The 24,062-nt window shown below is 48.3% G+C and overlaps 1 long non-coding RNA gene across 1 annotated transcript in view; it reads left to right on the forward strand.

Annotated features, from left to right (window-relative positions):
- LOC140193891 (uncharacterized) overlaps window positions 1–24,062 on the forward strand; it is an 84,666-nt gene that overhangs the window by 19,306 nt on the left and 41,298 nt on the right. Inside the window, exon 2 of the long non-coding RNA XR_011884984.1 lies at window positions 16,032–16,218. This is a non-coding gene — a long non-coding RNA (uncharacterized lncRNA). The remainder of the gene's footprint in view (window positions 1–16,031; window positions 16,219–24,062) is intronic.

Raw genomic sequence — 24,062 nt, forward strand, 5'->3', positions numbered from 1 at the left:
TTTCCAATGCTTCCACATCCTTCCTATAGTGAGGTGACCAGAACTGGACACAATACTCCAAGTGTGACCTAACCAGGGTTTTATAGAGCTACATCATTACATCGCGACTCTTAAACTCTATCCCTCGACTTATGAAAGCTAACACCCCATAAGCTTTCTTAACTACCCTATCCACCTGTGAGGCAACTTTCAGGGATCTGTGGACATGTACCCCGAGATCCCTCTGCTCCTCCACACTACCAAGTATCCTGCCATTTACTTTGTACTCTGCCTTGGAGTTTGTCCTTCCAAAGTGTACCACCTCACACTTCTCCCGGTTGAATTCCATCTGCCACTTCTCAGCCCACTTCTGCATCCTATCAATATCTCTCTGCAATCTTTGACAATCCTCTACACTATCTACAACACCACCAACCTTTGTGTCGTCTACAAACTTGCCAACCCACCCTTCTACCCCCACATCCAGGTCGTTAATAAAAATCATGAAAAGTAGAGGTCCCAAAACAGATCCTTGTGGGACACCACTAGTCACAATCCTCCAATCTGAATGTACTCCCTCCACCACCACCCTCTGCCTTCTGCAGGCAAGCCAATTCTGAATCCACCTGGCCAAACTTCCCTGGATCCCATGCCTTCTAACTTTCTGAATAAGCCTACCGTGTTGAACCTTGTCAAATGCCTTACTAAAATCCATGTAGATCACATCCACTGCACTATCCTCATCTATATGCCTGGTCAACTCCTCAAAGAACTCTATCAGGCTTGTTAGACACGATCTGCCCTTCACAAAGCCATGCTGACTATTCCTGATCAGACCATGATTCTCTAAATGCCTATAGATCCTATCTCTAAGAATCTTTTCCAACAGCTTTCCCACCACAGACGTAAGGCTCACTGGTCTATAATTACCCGGACTATCCCTACTACCTTTTTTGAACAAGGGAACAACATTCGCCTCCCTCCAATCCTCTGGTACCATTCCTGTGGACAATGAGGACATAAAGATCCTAGCCAGAGGCTCAGCAATCTCTTCTCTTGCCTCGTGGAGCAGCCTGGGGAATATTCCGTCAGGCCCCGGGGACTTATCCATCCTAATGTATTTTAAAAACTCCAACACCTCCTCTCCCTTAATATCAGCATGCTCCAGAACATCAACCTCACTCATATTGTCCTCACCATCATCAAGTTCCCTCTCATTGGTGAATACCGAAGAGAAGTATTCATTGAGGACCTCGCTCACTTCCACAGCCTCCAGGCACATCTTCCCACCTTTATCTCTAATCAGTCCTACCTTCACTCCTGTCATCCATTTTTTCTTCACATAATTGAAGAATGCCTTGGGGTTTTCCTTTACCCTACTCGCCAAGACCTTCTCATGCCCCCTTCTTGCTCTTCTCACCCCTTCTTAAGCTCCTTTCTTGCTTCCCTATGTTCCTCAATAGACCCAGCTGATCCTTGCTTCCTAAACCTCATGTATGCTGCCTTCTTCCACCTGACTAGATTTTCCACCTCACTTGTCACCCATGGTTCCTTCACCCTACCATTCTTTATCTTCCTCACCGGGACAAATTTATCGCTTACATCCCGCAAGAGATCTCTAAACATAGACCACATGTCCATAGTACATTTCCCTGCAAAAACATCATCCCAATTCACACCCGCAAGTTCTAGCCTTATAGCCTCATAATTTGCCTTTCCCCAATTAAAAATTTTCCTGTCCTCTTTGATTCTATCCTTTTCCATGATAATTATAAAGGCCAGGGAGCGGTGGTCACTGTCCCCCAGATGCTCACCCACTGAGAGATCTGTGACCTGACCCGGTTCATTACCTAGTACTAGATCTAGTATGGCATTCCCCCTGGTCGGCCTGTCCACATACTGTGACAGGAATCCATCCTGGACACACTTAACAAATTCTGCCCCATCTAAACCCTTGGAACTAATCAGGTGCCAATCAATATTAGGGAAGTTAAAGTCACCCATGATAACAAACCTGTTATTTTTGCACCTTTTCAAAATCTGCCTCCCAATCTGCTCCTCTGTATCTCTGCTGCTACCAGGGGGCCTATAGAATACCCCCAATAGAGTAACTGCTCCCTTCCTGTTCCTGACTTCCACCCATATTGACTCAAAAGAGGATCCTGCTACATTACCTACCTTTTCTGTAGCTGTAATAGTATCCCTGACCAGTAATGCCACCCCTCCTCCCCTTTTTCTGCCCTCTCTATCCCTTTTAAAGCACTGAAATCCAGGAATATTGAGAATCCATTCTTGCCCTGGTGCCAGCCAAGTCTCTGTAATGGCCACTACATCATAATTCCATGTATGTATCCAAGCTCTCAGTTCATCACCTTTGTTCCTGATGCTTCTTGCATTGAGGTACACACATTTCAGCCCTTCTACCTTACTGTCTTTACACCATTTATTCTGCTTCTCTTTCCTCAAAGCCTCTCTGTATGTTAGATCTGGCTTTACTCCATGCACTTCTTTCACTGCTCTATCGCTCTGGCTCCCATCCCCCTCGGAAATTAGTTTAACCCCTCCTGAACCATGCCAGCAAACCTACCTGCAAGGATATTGCTCCCCCTCGAGTTCAGGTGCAACCCATCCAATCTGTACAGGTCCCACCTTCCCCAGAAGAGATCCCAATGACATAAAAATCTAAAACTCTGCTCCCTGCACCAACTCCTCAGCCACGCATTCAACTGCCATCTCCTCCAATTCTTACCATCACTGTCACGTAGCACTGGCAGCAATCCTGAGAACACCACCCTTGAGGTCCTGTTCTTCAGCCTTCTGCCTAATTCCCGAAACTCACACTTCAGGACCTCATCCCTCTTCCTGCCTGTGTCGTTGGTCCCAACATGTAACACGACTTCTGGTTGCTTTCCCTCTCGTACCAGAATGTCGTGCACCCAGTCAGAGACATCCCGGACCCTGACACCTGGGAGGTAACAAACCATGCGGGTGTCCTACTCATGGCCACAAAATCTCCTGTCTGCTCCCCTGACTATAGAGTCTCCAATGACGACAGCTCTCCTCTTCTCTGTCCCACCCTTCTGCACCACAGGGTCAGACTCAGTGCCGGAGGCCCTGCCACCGTGGCTCACACCCGATTGGTCGTCCCTGCCAACAGTATCCAGGACGGTAAACTTATTATTCAGGGGAATGGCTACAGGGGTGCTCTGCACTACCTGTCTGCTCACCTTCGCTTTCCCCCCTCTGACTGTCCATCGCAGGGCCCATCTCTGCATTTTTGCTGCTACTGTTAGTGGAGCAACCTTCTGTGGATTGAAAATGGACAGAGGTGCTGGACTTACTGACCAGCCAAAGACTGAAGGTGCTGCTGCGAGGGCTGGAATCTATTGAGGTGCTTCCCAGTTCAAAATGAATTGGCAGACCATGACTGTCAGCCGCATGCTTTTGGCTACTCAGTAGAGCCAGGATGTCGTGCAGGAGCATGGAAAATTCATATGGATACTCCTGAGAAGTACTGAGGAATCCCTCTATTCAGGTGCCACCTATTAAATAAGATCTTAAGCCAAGGCATTGTTTGGCTTTGTATGTAAAACATCACGTTGCATTACTCAAAGGCTAATGGATTAAAGATTAAAGATCTGCTTTATTTGTCACATGTATATCAAAAACATCGAAACATGCGGTGAAAGGCGTTGTTTGTGTCAATGACCAAGAGAGTTCAAGGATGATGCCAGGAGGAGGGGCAGCCTGCAAGTGCTAGCACAGCATGCCCTCTATTTATTAGTCCTAACCTCTACGTCCTACGTCTTTGGAATGTGGAAGGAAACAGAACAGTTGGAGGAAACCTGGCTGGATATGGGAAAAACGTACAAACTCCTTAAAGACAGTGGCGAGACTGGAGCCCTAATTACCGACGTTGTAAAGCGTGGTGCTAACCTCTGTGCTGCCATGACGACTGTCCTCACACCTGTCCCTGTATTATTTATCTCTCACCAAACACCGCAAAGAACAGGCTATCTGTCCATTAACATCTTACTAGTGGTGCCACTGTAACCTGCTGATAAGCAGTCACTCTCATCTTGTTGGGATAGTTGCTGTGGTTATTTTCTCAAGAATTCTAGTTGGCGTAGCCCAGTGCAACACTTTTGAAATTGTGTACACTATGCATATTTTTGGTTGGTATGGAAATGATTCAGTAATTCTGTTGGACTTGTCTGAGATTCAAAGCTCAAAGCGTATTTATTATCAAAGTATGTACACTATATACAACGTTGGGATTCATCTCCTCATGGGCACCCACAAGACAAAGAAGCCCAATAGAACACCTTTTAAAAAGACCATCAAACACCCAATATACAGAAAATAAACATCGTGCAAACAATAAAGTAAGCAAATAACATTCAGAACTGAAGTCACGAAGTCAGTCATCACTGCAGCCGGTTCAGGAGCCCATTAGTTGCAGGACACAGCGGGGAGACGAGTAAACCCTCTGGACAGCGAGTTGAGCCCAGATACCGTGACCTTTTCAATCTGGCCTGGCACTTAAATCATCCAAACCTCAGGTCGTCCCTTGCTTTGATACTAAGCACATCACTTGTACTATGTAACTATCCTCCACTCATTGTACTGAGCTACAGAGGTCAGCTTATCAGGAGACGAGGCTAGATGGCAGACTGTTTTCTCTCATGTGTTGAAAGATAGACTTTGCCTGTTGAGTAAAAGATATTGTTTGCTGAGTAAATAAGACTTTATTTGCTAAAAAATTGCTTATTGATTGCAAATCCCACAGTATTTACTGCCCCATTTCCAACACATTGATTGACGCTATGTTATCAAGGTAGTCTCTTTCCATTCCCCATTCTGGTTCCCCTCTCACCCCTTCTCTTCTCCTCACCTGCCCATAAACTCCCTCTGATTCCCCTTCTCCTTCCTTTTCACCCGTGGCCCAGTGGCCTCTCCTACCAGAATCATTATTCTTTAGCCCATTACCTCTTCCATATATGCCCTCGCAGTTCCTTCCCACTCCCCAACCCAGCCACCTGTCCCCTCACATGCTCTCACCTATCACCTGCCAGCTTATACTCCTTCCCCTCCTGCCACCCTCCCCCACCCCACTTCCTTTCCAGTCCTAATGAAGGGTCTTGGCCAAAACATCAACTGTTTATTCCTCTCCATTGATGCTGCCCGACCTGTTGAGCTCCTCCACGGTTTTGTGTCTGTCGCGCTGGAGTTCCGGCATCTGTAAAATCTCTTGTGTTTATCAAGTCTGTCTGCTTTTCTTTCTCTACCATCTGAATGATATTTGATTTTCTTTCCTTTCAACGATTTTTAAAAATATTTTTGCAAGGGTGATGAAGACACTAGATTCTAATTCCCTGTGGTCTTCCGGGACAGTCCAGATTGATGGAGTCTCCTCCATTGTCCTACACAATTGACTTTAATCACCTTTGAATTTGGCCAGACCAAGTTCCATGGACAATCTGGGATGAATAGTAAATAGGCTCCCCAGCAACACCCAAATCCCGGGAATTCATACTCAGACTGTTAGGGTTAGATTGACTGAGTGGCTGAGTGGTGCAGCTGGTAGAGCCATTGCTTCACAGCTCAAATGACCGGGTTCAATCCCGACCTCTGGTGCTGTCTATGTGGAGTTTGCACGTTCTCCCGTTAGAACACAGATCAGAGAGCAGAATAGCACAATACATTCCCTTTGGCCTACAATGCAGGTGGCACAGTGACCTAGCGGTTAGCGTAATGCCAGCAACCCAGGTTCAAATCCTGTTGCTGTCGGGAAGGAGCTTGTGCATTCTCCCTGTGAATGTGTGGGTTTCCTCCAGGTGCTCTGGTTTCCTCCCACATTCCAAAGAGGTAACTGGTCACATGGGTGTAATTGGGCAACACGGGGTTATTGGGCTGGAAGGTCCTGTTTACTGCACTGTATCTCCAAAAGAAATATTCTGCCAACCTCTTAACCCACTCAGTCTAACCCATCCCTCCTACAGAACCCTCCATTTGTCTTTCATCCATGTGTCTATCTAAGAGTCTCTGAAACATCCCTAATCGATCTGCCTCTACCACGAGTGCTTCTTCAGGGTGCTCCATCTTCCTCCCATGTCCCAAAGACAAGGGGAGTGATAGGTTAGCGACAACTTCCTCCCACATCCCAAAGACAAGGGGAGTGATAGGTTAGCGACAACTTCCTCCCACATCCCAAAGACAAGGGGAGTGATAGGTTAGCGACAACTTCCTCCCACGTCCCAAAGATAAGGGGAGTGATAGGTTAGTGATAACTTCCTCCCACGTCCCAAAGACAAGGGGAGTGACAGGTTAGCGACAACTTCCTCCCACATCCCAAAGACAAGGGGAGTGACAGGTTAATTAGCCTCTGTAAATTGATATAACGTTTTTTTATTGTCGCATGTTCCGAGGAATAGTTAAAAACTCGCCTGGCATATTGTTCATACAGATCACATCACTACACAGAGCATTCAGGTCGAATAAGGTAGAATAATGACAAGCACAGGATTATTATTACAGTTACAGAGAAAGTTCAGTGCAGGTAAACAATGAGGTGAAAGGTCATAAAGCAAATAGATTGTGAGGTCAAGAGTCACCTTATTGTGACAGAAACAAAATACTGGAGGAGCACAATGGGTCAGGTGGCATTTATGGAGTGGAGTAAGGAGTCGACCTTCAGGCCCTTCATCAGAACTGGAAACGAAGGTGAGTAGGGGAGATGTGCTGAAGTGAGAAGATGGGAGATGACAGGTAGAAAAGGAAAAGGGCTGAAGACGAAGGAATCTGACAGGAGAGGAGAGTGGACCATGAGATCAAATCATTAGAAAGAGGTAAGATAGGGTTGGAAGGTGTTGAATCATTGTGGAGAGGATAGAGCTCAGGAACTGCAAGGGTAAAAAGACCCTGATGGCAGTTGTAAACAGACCCCCAACGGTAGTAAAGATGTGTCCTACAAATTACAACGGGAGATGCATTCCAAAAGGGCAATGTTACAATAGTCATGGTGGACTATTCATGGGGAGCCAGAATTGTTTAGAAAGCTTAAGGTAAAAGAATCCTTAGGAGAAATGATCATAATATGATGAAATTCATCCTGAAATTTGAAAAGGAGAATCTGAAGTCAGATGGATCATTATTACAGTGGAGTAAAGGGAATTACAGAGCCATGATGAGGAGTTGGCCAGAATTAATTGGAAAAGAACACTGGCAGGGATGATGACAGAGAAGCAATGGCTAGAATTTCTGGAAGCAATTCGGTTGGCACAGGATAAATACATCCCAAAGAGAAAGAAGTATTCTTTTTTTTTGTAATTTATTTTTTATTGAAGTTCATCATCAAACAAACATTTCCATAAGTTGATTTTCAGATATTTTACATATATATCATATAATCATATTTGCCACAAATCTCCACATGGTATTTATCTGAGGTATACACCTATAGAAAAGTGAGGAAAGAAAGAACAAGCAAATGGAGAAAACTATGTACAAGTAGGGAGTGATCTTTTTTTAACAACATATTCATTGACTTGTGAGAATAAAATCAGGCCTATGAGGTGTTATGTAGTTGAATCATTTTTCCCAGTATGAATCAAATTGTTCCAACTTATGATTAACAGATGCTGTTATCTTCTCCATTTTGTAAATGTCCATTGTAATTTCCATCCATGCGTTTAAAGTTGGGCTCTCCTGTGATAACCATTTCCTGGTAAGCCACCAGCCACCAGCCGTATATTCATTAAATATTTATCTCTTTTCAACCATTCTTGAGGTACATACCCAAAATATATGGTCTTAGGTATTTCACATTTAAAGATGTCTTGTAGGGCATTGTGTATCCCTCTCCAATAGTCTTTGATAATGGGGCAATCCCAGAAAATATGATAATGGTTTGCATTTTGATTTCCACAATTTCTCCAGCAAACAGGGAGGTTACTATCATAATGGGATTTCTGAGAGGGTGTAATAAAATACCTTAACAGGTTTTTCCATCCAAACTCCCTCCATTTCTGTGAACTGGTACACTTCCATTGATACCTCCATATTATTGTCCATTCTTCCTCAGATATAATTATCCCTCCTTCCTTCTCCCATTTTGTTTTAATGTATAAAGTCAAATGTGTTTTAAGATTTGACAAACCCTTATACACGCTTGAAATGATTCTACTACCGTTACCTGAATTATATGCTTTTCTAAATAGCTCTATCAAACATGTACTTGCCTTGGTTACATTTTTAACATACTGTCGCATCTGTAGATAGCAATAAAAGTCATGTTTTTCTCATAAGTGTTTCTCTTTAAGCATTTCAAAACTGAACAGTGTTCCTTCGAGAAAGAAGTATTCTAAAGGCAAGATGACATAACCGTGGCTAACAAGGGAAGTCAGAGCCTACATAAAAGCCAAAGAGAGGACATATAATAGAGCAAAAATTAGTGGGAAATTAGAGGATTGAGAAGCTTTTAAAAACCAACAAAAAATAATTAAGAAGGTAAAGATAGAATATGAAAGTAAGCTAGCCAATAATATTAAAGAGATTACCAAAAGTTTCCTCAGATACATGAAGTGTAAAAGAGAGGTGAGAATGGAATCAGACCACTAGAAAATGATGCTGGAGAGGTAGTAATGGGAGACAACGAAACAGTAGATGAAGTGAGTAAATATTTTGCATCTGTCTTCACTGTAAAAGGCATTTAGCAGTATAGTGGAAGTTCCAGGTGTCAGGGCCATGAAGAGTGTGAAGTTACCATTACTAGAGAGAAGGTTCTTGGGAAACTGAAAAGTCTGAAGGTATTTAAGTCACATAGACCAGCTGGTGCATGCCCTAGAGTTCTGAGAGAGGTGACTGAAGAGATCATGGGGGCATTAGTAATGCTCTTTCAAGAATCACTAGATTCTGGAATGGTTCCGATAGACTGGAAAATTGCAAAGGTCTCTCCACTCTTCAAGAACGGAGAGAGACAGAAGAGAGGAAACTATAGACCAGTTAGTCTGACCTCAGTGGTTGGGAAGATGTTGGAGTCAATTATAAAGAATGAGGTCTCAGGGTACTTGGATGCACATAATAAAACAGGCCGCAGTCAGCATGTTTTCTTCAAGGGAAAATCTTGCCTGACAAATGTTTTGGAATTCTTTGAAGAAGTAACAAGCAGGATAGACAAAGGAAAATTGGTTGATGTTGTGTACTTGGATTTTCAGAAGGCTTTTGACAAGGTGCCACCTGAGGCTACTTAACAAGCTACAAACCCATGGAAAGACGTAATATTGAAAGCAAGGATGTAATGTTGAAACTTTATAAAGCACTGATGAGGCCTCACTTGGAGTATCGTGAACAGGTTTGGGCCCCTTATCTTAGAAAGGATATGCTGAAACTGGAGAATGTTCAAAGGAGGTTCTTGAAAATGATTCCAGGATTGAATGGGTTGTCATATGAAGAGCGTTTGATGGGTCTGGGCCTGTATTCACTGGAATTCAGAAGAATGAGGGGTGACCTCATTGAAACCTATCAAATGGTGAAAGGCCTTGACAGAGCAGATGAGGAGAGGATGTTTCCTATGGTGGAGAGTCTGAGACCAAAGGATACAGCCTCAGAATAGAGGGCTATCCTTTTAGAACGGAGATGAGGAGAAATTTCTTTAGCCTGAGAGTGGTGAACCTGTGGAACTCTTCGCCACAGGCCTCTGTGGAGGCCAATTCTTTATGTATATTTAAGGCAGAGGTTGATAGATTCTTGATTGGTCAGGGCATGAAGAGATACGGGCAGAAAGCAGGAGATCGGGGCTGGGAGGAAAATTGGATCAGCCATGATGAGCCAAATAACTTAATACTGCTCCTACATCTTATGGTCTTATGAGAAAAAAGGGAGGAGAAGGGGCACCAGAGGGAGGTGACAGGCACGTGAAGAGAAGGAAAGTGCAAAGAACCCATAGTCAGCAAGGTTTCCCCAAGGGCAAATCTTCTCTGACAAGTCTGTTGGAATTTTCTGAAGAAATAACAGGAAGGATAAACAAAGGAAAATCGGTTGATGTTGTGTACTTGGATTTTCAAAAGGCCTTTGACAAGGTGCCACACATGAAGCTGCTTAACAAGATAAGAGCCCATGGAATCACAGGAAAGAGTCTAGCACGGATAACACAGTGGCTGAATGACAGGAGGCAAAGAGTGGTAATAATGGGAGCCTTTTCTGGTTGGCTGCTGGTAACTAGTAGTGTCCTACAGGGGTCTGTATTGGATCCGATTCTTTTTACATTATATGGCAATGACTTGGTTAATGAAATTGATGGATTTGTGGCAAAGTTTGCAGATGATACGAAGGTAGTTTTGAGGAAGTAGAGAGGCTACAGAAGGACAGGCAAATTAGGAGAATTGGCAAAGCGGTGGCTAATGGAATACAGTGTTAGGAAGTGTATAGTCATGCACTTTGGTAGAAGAAGTAAAAGGGTTGACTATTTTCTAATAGAGAGAAAATTCAAAAATCTGAGGCACAAAGGGACTTGGAAGTCCTTGTGCAGGATTTCCTAAAGGTTCATTTCCAGATTAAGTCCATGTTGAGGAAGGCAAATGTGACGTTAGCATTCACATTACATCACGGATGTGCGTGCGTCGCTGAGGACCCGTGACTCCACCTTCAGAACAGGCGACAAGGCAGCCCTGACAACAGCGAGGGCCAAACTGTCCCAGGTCTTCAGAGAGGCAAAGCGTGCATACGCCCAGTGAACCCACAGCCACTTCCAGGACAGCAGCAACATGCAGCACATGTGGAAGGGCATTCAGGACATCACCAACTACAGGACAACATCACCTGCCTGTGCTGGTGATGCCTCCCTCCCAGATGCGTTGAACAACTTCTACGCTCATTTCGAGGCGGAAGATGACGTGGTGGCGAGGAAGACCACCCCTCCTCCAAATGACCAGGTGCTGTGTCTCACCGTGGCCGATGTGAGGAAAACTCTATGCAGGGTCAACCCATGGAAGGCTGCTGGACCAGAAAACATTCCTGGCAGAGTGCTCAGAGGATGTGCAGACCAGCTGGCAGACATTCTCACTGACATCTTCAACATCTCTCTGAGCAGCACCATCATTCCAACGTGCTTCAAGGCCGCCACCATTGTCCCTGTGCCAAAGTCTTCAGTGTCCTGCCTCAACGACTACCGTCCTGTTGCACTCACATCCATCATCATGAAGTGTTTCGAGAGGCTCGTCATGAGGCACATCAAGACCCTGCTGCCCCCCTCACTGGAACCCCTGCAGTTCGCGTACCGTCCCAACCGTTCAACAGACGACGCCATTGCCATCACCCTCCACCTGGCCCCAACCCACCTGGACAAAAAAGACACGTACATTCGAATGCTGCTCATAGACTTCAGTTCAGCATTCAACACAATCATTCCTCAGAAACTGATCGGAAAGCTGAGCCTACTGGGCCTGAACACCTCCCTCTGCAACTGGATCCTAGACTTCCTGACTGGGAGACCTCAGTCAGTCCGGATCGGAAGCAGCATCCCCAACACCATCACACTGAGCACGGGGCCCCCCCCAGGGCTGTGTGCTCAGTCCACTGCTGTTCACTCTGCTGACCCACGACTGTGCTGCAACACACAGCTCGAATCACGTCATCAAGTTTGCCGATGACACGACCGTGGTGGGTCTCATCAGCAAGAACGATGAGTCAGCATACAGAGAGGAGGTGCAGCGGCTAACAGACCGGTGCAGAGCCAACAACCTGTCTCTGAATGTGAACAAAACAAAAGAGATGGTTGTTGACTTCAGGAGGACACGGAGTGACCACTCTCCACTGAACATCGATGACTCCTCCGTAGAGATCGTTAAGAGCACCAAATTTCTTGGGGTTCACCTGATGGAGAATCTCACCTGGTCCCTCAACACCAGCTCCATAGCAAAGAAAGCCCAGCAGCGTCTCTACTTTCTGTGAAGGCTGAGAAAAGTCCATCTCCCACCCCCCCATCCTCACCAAATTCTACTGAGGTTGTATTGAGAGCATCCTGAGCAGCTGCATCACTGCCTGGAAATTGCACCATCTCGGATCGCAAGACCCTGCAGCGGATAGTGAGGTCAGCTGAGAAGATCATCGGGGTCTCTCTTCCTGCCATTACAGACATTTACACCACACGCTGCATCCGCAAAGCAAACAGCATTATGAAGGACCCCACGCACCCCTCATACAAACTCTTCTCCCTCCTGCCATCTGGCAAAAGACACCGAAGCATTTGGGCTCTCATGACCAGACTGTGCGACAGTTTCTTCCCCCAAGCCATCAGACTCCTCAATGCTCAGAGACTAGACTGACATTTACATCATTTATTATTATATTGTAATTTGTCCTCTACTGTGCCTATTGTCTTGTTTATTAATTATCGTACTGCCCTGCACTGTTTTGTGCACTTTATATAGTCCTGTGCAGGTCTGTAGTCTAGTGTAGCCTTGTACTGTCTCACATAGTCCAGTGTAGTTTTGTGTTGTTTCATGTCGCACAATGGTTCTGGAGGAACATTGTTTCGTTTTTACTGTGTACTGTACCAGCAGCTTATGGTCGAAATGACAATAAAAAGCAACTTGACTTGACTTGACTTGACATTTCAAGAGGACCAAAATATAAATGCAAGGATGTAATGTTGAAACTTTATAAGTACTGGAGAGGCCTCACTTGGAGTATTGTGAGCAGGTTTGGGCCCCTTATCTTCGAAAGGATGTGCTGAAACTAAAGAGGGTTCAAAGGAGGTTCACAAAAGTGGTTTCAGGATTGAAAGCTTGTCATAAAGTGTGAAGAGCATTTGACAGGCCCTGGGTCTGTACTCACAAGTATTCAGAAGAATGAAGGGGTGATCTCATTGAAACCTATCAAATGTTAAAAAACCTCAATAGAGTGGTTGTGGAGAGGATGTTTCCTATGGTGGGAGATTCTAAAAGCAGAGGACACAGCCTCAGAATAGAGGGCCATCCTTTTAGAATGGAGATGAGGAGGAGATTGGGGCTGAAAGGGAATTTGGATCATCCATGATGAAATAGCGGGGCAGACTTGATGGGCCAAATGGCCTAATTCTGCTCCTGTGTCTTATGGTCATGGCTTAAGAGGGAAACTAGAATGGGGTATGGAAGAAGAGAGAAAGGGAAGGGGAGGAGTAACTTTTTGTACTGGGGAACTATTTGATAGTCTTATAACAGTGAGCTAGAAGCCTGGAGTTTTCAAACTTTTGTTTCTTCTGCCTGATGGGAGAAGAAAGAATATCTGGGGTGGTGGGGGATCTTTGATGATGTCGTCTGCTTTACTGCTTTGCTTTACTGTAGACGGGGTCTGTGGAGGGGAGGCTGGTTTCTGTGCTATGCTGAGCTGTGCCCACAACTGCAATTTCTTGTGGTCATGGACAGAGAGGTCGCCATACCAAGCAGTGTCACATGCAGATGTGATGCATTAAATGGCACTTCAATAAAAATTGGTGAGGGTCAGTGGGGACATGTCAAAGTTCTTTAGCCTCCCAAGGAAGTAGTGGCGCTGGCGAGCGTCCTTGGCCAGGACAGGATATTGGTGGTGTTCACTCCTCGGAACGTGAAACTCTCAGCCTCTCGACCTCAGCACCACTGATGTGGTCAGGAGTCTCTACACCAACCACGTCCCTCCCACCTTCCTGAAGTCAACCAGCAGCTCTTCTGTTTTGTTGACGTTAAGGGAAAGATTGCTGTCATGACACCATGCTATAAAGCTCTCTATCCCCTTCCTGTACTCTGACTCATTGATATTTGAGAAACGGCCCACGACAGTGGTATCGTCCGCAGTTTGTAGAATCTGTCTACGTAGTCATGAGTGTACTGGGAGTAGAGCAGGGAGCTGAGGACACAACCCCGAGGAGCTCCAGTGTTGAGGCTAATCCTGACGAGGATTTTGTGTTCCATGCACTCGCCACTCTCTGTGTAAAAGCCCTCCCTCTGATTTCCTCCACTCACCTAGTGTTGGCTGTTGCCATGCTGAGAAAAAGGCCCTGGCTGTCCACTCCATCTATGCCTCTCTCACCTCTATCAAGTTGCCCCTCATTCTCCTTGATTCCAAAGAGAAAAGCCCTAGCTCACTCAGCCTATCCTCAGACATGCTGGCCAGTGGCATCCACATCCCCCATTGGGGATCCTCACCAAAAGGACATGCCCTCTTCTCGTTACTGCCGTCAAGGTGGAGATACACAAGCCTGAAGACACACGGTCAATGTTTCAGGAACAGCTTCTTCCCCTTCACCATCAGATTCCCGAATGGACATTAAATCCATGAATCACATTTTGCTCTCTTTTTGCGCTACCTATTTAATTTAATTTAATTTTCTTGTAGTAATTTATGGTATTTTTCAATGTATCGTACTGTACTGCGACTGCCAAACATCAAATTTCACAACATATGCCAGTGACAATAAACCTGATTCTGATTCTAATTCTGGCACCCCAAGAACTTCGAAACAGGCCAAAGATAGAACTGACTGCAGAACACAGACTGGTGTGCTGCTCATGGTGGAGTTCATGAATGTGTAGTGCACAGAGAGAGATCCACATCGAATGCACCCTCCGCTATCCTTGTACCCACCCACATCCTATCCTAAGCACCCTACTTTATTAGAGAATCTCTTCTGATAATGCATCTTTCTCTTGCTAATAGATGCTTGTTTCTTGAAGATGTAAATAGTCAAAAGTTTAACCATTATCATTGCAAATTCTAACATAGTACCCTACCCTAACAAAGCAAGTCAAATTTCCTCAGTGGTCATTTCAAAATATGCACTAGTAAATAGTGCTCACGGTCACTTGTTTCCATAGAAACCATGGCACTCAACAGTTCTTTTCAAGTCTGCTTATTTTACACAAGGCAGTGAGAGATTTTAATAAAACGCCTTGTGTGGGGGCGTCTTTCATGACTGTAAATCATTTCATTGTCACCTGCCACTCTAATCTCTACAAACGTTCAGCAACAGCCTTTGTTCCTATTGGTCAGCTCCGTGTGCACTTCTGGTTTCTTATTGGCTGGTTTCTATTTTTGGTAACAAGCCCATCATCTGTTGCACTTTACAGACATACAATCAATCTATGTATATAAGCTATATTATGCATTTATATTTATTGTTTTTTTATTACGTGTTCTTTATCTTGTTGTGTCTTTTTTGTGCGCAGTAACAATTATTTCATTCCCCTTTACAATTCTGTGCTGGAAACAACATTAAATAATCTTGAATCTTGAAAGTGAAATTCTGTCCTTCCTGGAAATAAATGTCCCATCCAATCACTTCACAGCGGAAAACCATCCACAAAATCAAACTGAAGCAAGGGAATTTTAATGTTGCAGTTGCCATGACAACCAATCATCCATCCAACCTAAAATACATTCAAAATATAATTTCCCATCAAATTTCCCATCAAGTTTCCCATCATAAATTCCTGTCTGTTTATAACGGACGAGGACAGTGTAAGTATTGCACACAGTGAATATCGGGCACTCCCCCTACCACACACAGGCATCGCAAGGAGGGGCTGTCATGAAGGTTACTGCATGGCAGAAAGGGAATACGTTCACAGAGATATGCAGTAGGGAAACAGGCCATTTGGCCCCTCGAGTCCAGGCCTATCGTCAAACCTCCATCAACACGAATCCCATTTTATTTTCCCCACTCTCCCATCAAATCTCTCTGGATTCTACCACTCACTGACTCACTATGGGTAATTAACTGACCAATCTCCACAATTGTGGGGAGGAGAGGGGTGGGGAACACCCACACGATCACTGGGAGTACGTGCAGGCTCCACCCAGTCAGCACCTGAGGTGGGGATTGAACCTGGGTTTCAGCCACCTGTGCTGATGGAGATTGTGGAGATGTTGTCAATCCGAAATGAGTAGCTCTCAAGTGAGAAAATTGATAATCCAATTGCAGATGGAGAGAATGAGTCCAAAGACTTGAGGCTTATTAATTAGTGTTAAGGGGATGATGTTATTGAATTCCAAGCTGTGGTCAATGAACAGCATCCGGAAGTATGTACTTTGCTGTCCAGATGTTCCAGGGTTGAGTGGAGATCCAGTGAGATGGCATCTGCTGTGGACTAGTTGTGACAGGACACGAGCTAGAGAGAATCCAAGTCGCTTCACAGGCAGCAGTGGATACGTTTCACCAGCAACCTCTCGAACCACTTCATCACACTGGATCTAAGTACCACTGGGCAACACTCATTGCGGCGGCAGGTTAGTTGAAATCTGCTTGAAGTACTGAGGAATGGTGTGGTGTTGGACAGTACAGACGGAGGGATCAGTGTTGGACAGTACTGAGGGAGGGGTCAGTGTTGGACAGTACTGAGGAAGGGGGTGGTGTTGGACAGTACTGAGGGAGGGGTCAGTGTTAGACAGCACTGAGGGAAGGGGTGGTGTTGGACAGTACTGAGAGAGAGCTCAGTGTTGGACAGTACTGAGGGAGGAGGAGATGTTGGACAGTACTGAGGGAAGGGGTGGTGTTGGACAGTACTGAGGCAGTGGGTGGTGTTGGACAGTACAGAGGGAGGGGTCAGTGTTGGACAGTACTGAGGGAGGGGGTGGCATTGGACAGTACTGAGGGAGGGGTAAGTGTTGGACAGTACTGAGGGAGGGGTCAGTGTTGGACAGTACTGAGGGAGGGGTTGGTGTTGGACAGTACAGAGGGAGGGGTCAGTGTTGGACAGTACTGAGGGAGGGATCGGTGTTGGACAGTACTGAGGGAGGGGGTGGTGTTGGACAGTTGTGAGGGAAGGGTCAGTCTTGGACAGTACTGAGGGAGAGGTCAGTGTTGGACAGTACTGAGGGAGGGGTCAGTTTTGGACAGTACCGAGGGAGGGATCGGTGTTGGACAATACTGAGGGAGGGGGTGGTGTTGGACAGTACTGAGAAAGGGGCTGGTGTTGGAATGTACTGAGGGAGGTGTCAGTATTGGACAGTACTGAGGGAAGGGATGGTGTTGGACAGTAATGAGGGAGGGGGTGGTGTTGAACAGTACTGAGTGAGGGGTCAGTGTTGGACAGTACTGAGGGAGGGGGTGGTGTTGGACAGCACTGAGGGAGAAGTCAGTGTTGGACATTACTGAAGGAGGGGGTGGTGTTGGACAGTACTGAGGGGAGGGGTGGTGTTGGACAGTACTGAGGAAGGCGGTGGTGTTGGACAGTACTGAGGGAGGGGTCAGTGTTGGACAGTACTAAGGGAGGGGGTGGTGTTGGACAGTACTGAGGGAGGGGTCGGTTTTGGACAGTACTGAGGGAGGGGGTGTTGTTGGACAGCACTGAGGGAGGGGTCGGATTTGGACAGTACTGAGGGAGGGGGTGGTGTTGGACAGTACTGAGGGAAGGGTCAGTGTTGGACAGTACTGAGGAAAAGTGTGGTGTTGGACAGTACTGAGGGAAGGGGTGGTATTGGACAGTACTGAGGGAGGGGTCAGTGTTGGACAGTACTGAGGGAGGGGGTGGTATTGGACAGTTGTGAGGGAATGGTCAGTGTTCGACAGTACTGAGGGAGGGGTCAGTTTTGGACAGTACCGAGGGAGGGATCGGTGTTGGACAATACTGAGGGAGGGGTCAGTGTTGGACAGTACTGAGGGAGAGGGTGGTGTTGGACAGTACTGAGGGAAGGGGTGGTGTTGGACAGTACTGAGAAAGGGGCTGGTGTTGGAATGTACTGAGGGAGGTGTCAGTATTGGACAGTACTGAGGGAAGGGATGGTGTTGGACAGTACTGAGGGAGGGGGTGGTGTTGGACATTACTGAGGGATGGGTCAGTGTTGGACAGTGCTGAGTGGCGGGGGTGTTCTTGGACAGTACTGAGGGAGGTGGTGGTGTTGGACAGTACTGAGGAAGGGGTCAGTGCTGGACAGTACTGAGGGAGGGGTCAGTGTTGGATATTACTGAGGGAGGGGGTGGGGTTGGACAGTACTGAGGGAGAGGTCAGTGTTGGACAGTACTGAGGGGGTGTTCGACAGTACTGAGGGAAGGAATGTGTTGTACAGTACTGAGGAAGGGGGTGGTGTTGGACAGTACTGAGGGAGGGGTCAGTGTTAGACAGCACTGAGGGAAGGGGTGGTGTTGGACAGTACTGAGAGAGAGCTCAGTGTTGGACAGTACTGAGGGAGGAGGAGATGTTGGACAGTACTGAGGGAAGGGGTGGTGTTGGACAGTACTGAGGGAGGGGGTGGTGTTGGACAGTACTGAGGGAGGGGTCAGTGTTGGACAGTACTGAGGGAGGGGGTGGTGTTGGACAGTACTGAGGGAGGGGTCAGTGTTGGACAGTACTGAGGGAGGGGGTGGTGTTGGACAGTACTGAGGGAGGGGTTAGTGTTGGACAGTACTGTGGGAGGGGCTGGTGTTGGACACTACTGAAGGAAGGGGTGGTGTTGGACAGTACTGAGGAATGGGGTGGTGTTGGACAGTATTGAGGTGGGGTCAGTGTTGGACAGTACTGAGGGAGGGTTCGCTGATGGACAATACTGAGGGAGGGGTCAGTGTTGGACAGTACTGAGGGAGGGGGTGGTGTTGCACAGTACTGAGGGAGAGGTCAGTGTTGGACATTACTGAGGGAGGGGTCAGTGTTGGACAGTGCTGAGTGGCGGGGGTGATCTTGGACAGTACTGAAGGAGGTGGTGGTGTTGGACAGTACTGAGGGAGGGGTCAGTGTTGGACAGTACTGAGGGAGGGGTCAGTGTTGGACAGTACTGAGGGAGGGGGTGGCGTTGGACAGTACTGAGGGAGAAGTCAGTGTTGGGCAGTACTGAGGGGGTGTTGAACAGTACTGAGGGAAGGAATCTGTTGGACAGTACTGAGGAAGGGGGTGGTGTTGGACAGTACTGAGGGAGGGGTCAGTGTTGGACAGTAATTAGGGAGGGGGTGGTGTTGGACAGTACTGAGGGAAGGGGTGGTGTTGGACAGTACTGACGGAGGGGTCAGTGTTGGACAGTACCGTGGGAGGGGTCTGTGTTGGATAGTACTGAGGGAAGGGGTGGTGTTGGACAGTACTGCGGGAGAGGTCAGTGTTGGACAGTACTGAGGGAGGGGTCACTGTTGGACAGTACTGAGGGAGGTGGTAGTGTTGGACAGTACTGAGGGAGGGAGTGGTGCTGGATAGTATTGAGGGAAGAGGTGGTGTTGGACCGTACTGAGGAAGTTTGTGATGTTGGACAGTACTGAGGTAGAGGTCAGTGTTGGACATTACTGAGGGAGAGGTCAGTGTTGGACAGAACTGAGGGAGGGGGTGGTGTTGGACAGTACTGAGGAAGGGGGTGGTGTTGGACAGTACAGAGGGAGAGGTCAGTGTTGGACAGTACTGAGGGAAGGAGTGGTGTTGGATAGTATTGAGGGAACAGGTGGTGTTGGACAGTACTATGGGAGGGGGTGGTGTTCGACAGTACTGAGGGAGAGGTCAGCATTGGACGGTACCGAGGGAGGGATCGCTGTTGGACAGTACTGAGGGAGGGATCGGTGTTGGACAATACTGAGGGAGGAGTCAGTGTTGGACAGTACTGACGGAGGGGCTGGCATTGGACAGTACTGAGAGAGGGGTTACTGTTGGACAGTACTGAGGGAGGGATCGGTGTTGGACAATACTGAGGGAGAGGTAAGTGTTGGACAGTACTGAGGGTGGGGGTGGCATTGGACAGTACTGAGAGAGGGGTTACTGTTGGACAGTACTGAGGGAGGGATCGGTGTTGGACAATACTGAGGGAGAGGTAAGTGTTGGACAGTACTGAGGGTGGGGGTGGTGTTGGACAGTACTGAGGGAGGGGGTTGTGTTGGACAGTACTGAGGGAGAGGTCAATGTGGGACAGTACTGAGGGAAGGGTGGTGTTGGACAGTACTGAGGGAAGGCGTGGTGTTGGACAGTACTGATGGAGGGGTCAGTGTTGGACAGTACTGAGGTAGGGGCTGGCATTGGACAGTATTGAGGGAAGAGGTGGTGTTGGACAGTACTGAGGAAGTGGGTGGTGTTGGACAGTACTGAGGTAGAGGTCAGTGTTGGACATTACTGAGGGAGGGGTCAGTGTTGGACAGTACAGAGGGAGGGGGTGGTGTTGAACAGTACTGAGGAAGGTGGTGGTGTTGGACAGTACTGAGGGACCGGTCAGTTTAGACAGTACTGAGGAAAGGGGTGGTGTTGGACAGTAGTGAGGGAGGGATCGCTGTTGGACAGTACCGAGGGAGGGATCGGTGTTGGACAGTACTGAGGGAGGGGTTGGCATTGGACAGTATTGAGGGAGGGGTCACTGTTGGACAGTACTGAGGGAGGAATCGGTGTTGGACAGTACTGAGGGAGAGGTAAGTGTTGGACAGTACTGAGGGTGGGGGTGGTGTTGGACAGTTCTGTGGGAGAGGTCAATGTGGGACAGTACTGAGGGAGGGGGTGGTGTTGGACAGTACTGAGGGAAGGCGTGGTGTTGGACAGTACTGAGCGAGGGTTAGTGTTGGACAGTACCGAGGGAGGGGTCAGTGTTGGACAGTACCGAGGAAGTTATCGGTGTTGGACAATACTGAGGGAGGGGTCAGTGTTGGACAGTACTGAGGGAAGGGGTAGTGTTGGACAGTACTGAGGAAGTGGGTGGTGTTGGACATTACTGAGGGAGAGGTCAGGGTTGGACAGTACTGAGGGAGTGGGTGGTTTTGGACAGTACTGAGGGAAGGGCTCGTGTTGGACAGTACTGAGGGAGGGGTCAGTGTTGGATAGTACTGAAGGAGGGGTGGTGTTGGACAGTACTGAGGGTGGGGTCGGTGTTTGACAGTACTGAGGGAGGGGGTGGTGTTGGACAGTACTGAGGGAGAGGTCAGTGTTGGACAGTACTGAGGGAGGAGGCGATGTTGGACAGTACTGAGGGAAGGGCTGGTGTTGGACAGTACTGAGGAAGGGTGTGGTGTTGGACAGTACTGAGGGAGGGGTCAGTGTTGGACAGTACTGAGGGAGGGGTGGTGTTGGACAGTACTGAGGCAGGGGTCAGTGTTGGACAGTACTGAGGGAGGGACTGGTGTTGGACAGTACTGAGGGAGAGGTCACTGTTGGACAGTACTGAGGGAGGAGATGGTGTTGGACAGTACTGAGGGAACGGTTGGTGTTGGACAGTTCTGAGGGAAGGAGTGGTGTTGGATAGTACTGAGGAAGGGGGTGGTGTTGGACAGTACTGAGGGACGGGTCAGTGTTGGACAGTACTGAGGGAGGGGCTGGTGTTGGACAGTACTGAGGGAAGGGTTGGTGTTGGACAGTACTGAGGAAGGGGGTAGTGTTGGACAGTACTGAGGGACGGGTCAGTGTTGGACAGTACTGAGGGAGGGGGTAGTGTTGGACAGTACTGAGGGGGGGTCAGTGTTGGACAGTACTGAGGGAGGGGGTGGTGTTGGACAGTTGTGAGGGAGGGGTCAGTGTTGGACAGAACAGAGGGAGGGATCAGTTTTGGACAGTACCAAAGGAGGGTTCGCTGATGGACAATACTGAGGGAGGGGTCAGTGTTGGACAGTACTGAGGGAGGGGTGGTGTTGGACAGTACTGAGGGAGAGGTCAGTGTTGGACATTACTGAGGGATGGGTCAGTGTTGGACAGTGCTGAGTGGCGGGGGTGTTCTTGGACAGTACTGAGGGAGGTGGTGGTGTTGGACAGTACTGAGGAAGGGGTCAGTGCTGGACAGTACTGAGGGAGGGGTCAGTGTTGGATATTACTGAGGGAGGGGGTGGGGTTGGACAGTACTGAGGGAGAGGTCAGTGTTGGACAGTACTGAGGGGGTGTTCGCCAGTACTGAGGGAAGGAATGTGTTGTACAGTACTGAGGAAGGGGGTGGTGTTGGACAGTACTGAGGGAGGGGTCAGTGTTAGACAGCACTGAGGGAAGGGGTGGTGTTGGACAGTACTGAGAGAGAGCTCAGTGTTGGACAGTACTGAGGGAGGAGGAGATGTTGGACAGTACTGAGGGAAGGGGTGGTGTTGGACAGTACTGAGGGAGGGGGTGGTGTTGGACAGTACTGAGGGAGGGGTCAGTGTTGGACAGTACTGAGGGAGGGGGTGGTGTTGGACAGTACTGAGGGAGGGATCAGTGTTGGACAGTACTGAGGGAGGGGGTGGTGTTGGACAGTACTGAGGGAGGGGTTAGTGTTGGACAGTACTGTGGGAGGGGCTGGTGTTGGACACTACTGAAGGAAGGGGTGGTGTTGGACAGTACTGAGGAATGGGGTGGTGTTGGACAGTATTGAGGTGGGGTCAGTGTTGGACAGTACTGAGGGAGGGTTCGCTGATGGACAATACTGAGGGAGGGGTCAGTGTTGGACAGTACTGAGGGAGGGGGTGGTGTTGCACAGTACTGAGGGAGAGGTCAGTGTTGGACATTACTGAGGGAGGGGTCAGTGTTGGACAGTGCTGAGTGGCGGGGGTGATCTTGGACAGTACTGAAGGAGGTGGTGGTGTTGGACAGTACTGAGGGAGGGGTCAGTGTTGGACAGTACTGAGGGAGGGGTCAGTGTTGGACAGTACTGAGGGAGGGGGTGGCGTTGGACAGTACTGAGGGAGAAGTCAGTGTTGGGCAGTACTGAGGGGGTGTTGAACAGTACTGAGGGAAGGAATCTGTTGGACAGTACTGAGGAAGGGGGTGGTGTTGGACAGTACTGAGGGAGGGGTCAGTGTTGGACAGTAATTAGGGAGGGGGTGGTGTTGGACAGTACTGAGGGAAGGGGTGGTGTTGGACAGTACTGACGGAGGGGTCAGTGTTGGACAGTACCGTGGGAGGGGTCTGTGTTGGATAGTACTGAGGGAAGGGGTGGTGTTGGACAGTACTGCGGGAGAGGTCAGTGTTGGACAGTACTGAGGGAGGGGTCACTGTTGGACAGTACTGAGGGAGGTGGTAGTGTTGGACAGTACTGAGGGAGGGAGTGGTGCTGGATAGTATTGAGGGAAGAGGTGGTGTTGGACCGTACTGAGGAAGTTTGTGATGTTGGACAGTACTGAGGTAGAGGTCAGTGTTGGACATTACTGAGGGAGAGGTCAGTGTTGGACAGAACTGAGGGAGGGGGTGGTGTTGGACAGTACTGAGGAAGGGGGTGGTGTTGGACAGTACAGAGGGAGAGGTCAGTGTTGGACAGTACTGAGGGAAGGAGTGGTGTTGGATAGTATTGAGGGAACAGGTGGTGTTGGACAGTACTGAGGAAGTGTGTGATGTTGGACAGTACTGAGGTAGAGGTCAGTGTTGGACATTACTGAGGGAGAGGTCAGTGTTCGACAGTACTGAGGGAGGGGGTGGTGTTGTATAGTACTGAGGGAGAGGTCAGTGTTGGACAGCACTGAGGGACCGGTCAGTTTGGACAGTACTGAGGGAGGGGGTGGTGTTGGACAGTAGTGAGGGAGGGGTCAGTGTTGGACAGTACTATGGGAGGGTGTGGTGTTGGACAGTACTGAGGGAGGGGTCAGCATTGGACAGTACCGAGGGAGGGATCGGTGTTGACAATACTGAGGGAGGAGTCAGTGTTGGACAGTACTGACGGACGGGGTGGCATTGGACAGTACTGAGAGAGGGGTTACTGTTGGACAGTACTGAGGGAGGGGTTACTGTTGGACAGTACTGAGGGAGGGATCGGTGTTGGACAATACTGAGGGAGAGGTAAGTGTTGGACAGTACTGAGGGTGGGGGTGGTGTTGGACAGTACTGAGGGAGGGGGTGGTGTTGGACAGTACTGAGGGAGAGGTCAATGTGGGACAGTACTGAGGGAAGGGTGGTGTTGGACAGTACTGAGCGAGGATAAGTGTTGGACAGTACCGAGGGAGGGGTCAGTGTTGGACAGTACTGAGGGAGGGGGTGGTGTTGGACAGTACTGAGAGAGAGGTCAGTGTTGGACAGTACTGAGGGAGGAGGAGATGTTGGACAGTACTGAGGGAGGGGTGGTGTTGGACAGTACTGAGGGAGGGGGTGGTGTTGGACAGTACTGAGAGAGAGGTCAGTGTTGGACAGTACTGAGGGAGGAGGAGATGTTGGACAGTACTGAGGGAAGGGGTGGTCTTGGACAGTACTGAGGGGGGGGGTCAGTGTTGGACAGTACTGAGGGAGGGGCTGGCATTG

Source organism: Mobula birostris, chromosome 2 (assembly GCF_030028105.1).
Source record: "Mobula birostris isolate sMobBir1 chromosome 2, sMobBir1.hap1, whole genome shotgun sequence".
Classification (NCBI taxonomy): domain Eukaryota; kingdom Metazoa; phylum Chordata; class Chondrichthyes; order Myliobatiformes; family Myliobatidae; genus Mobula; species Mobula birostris.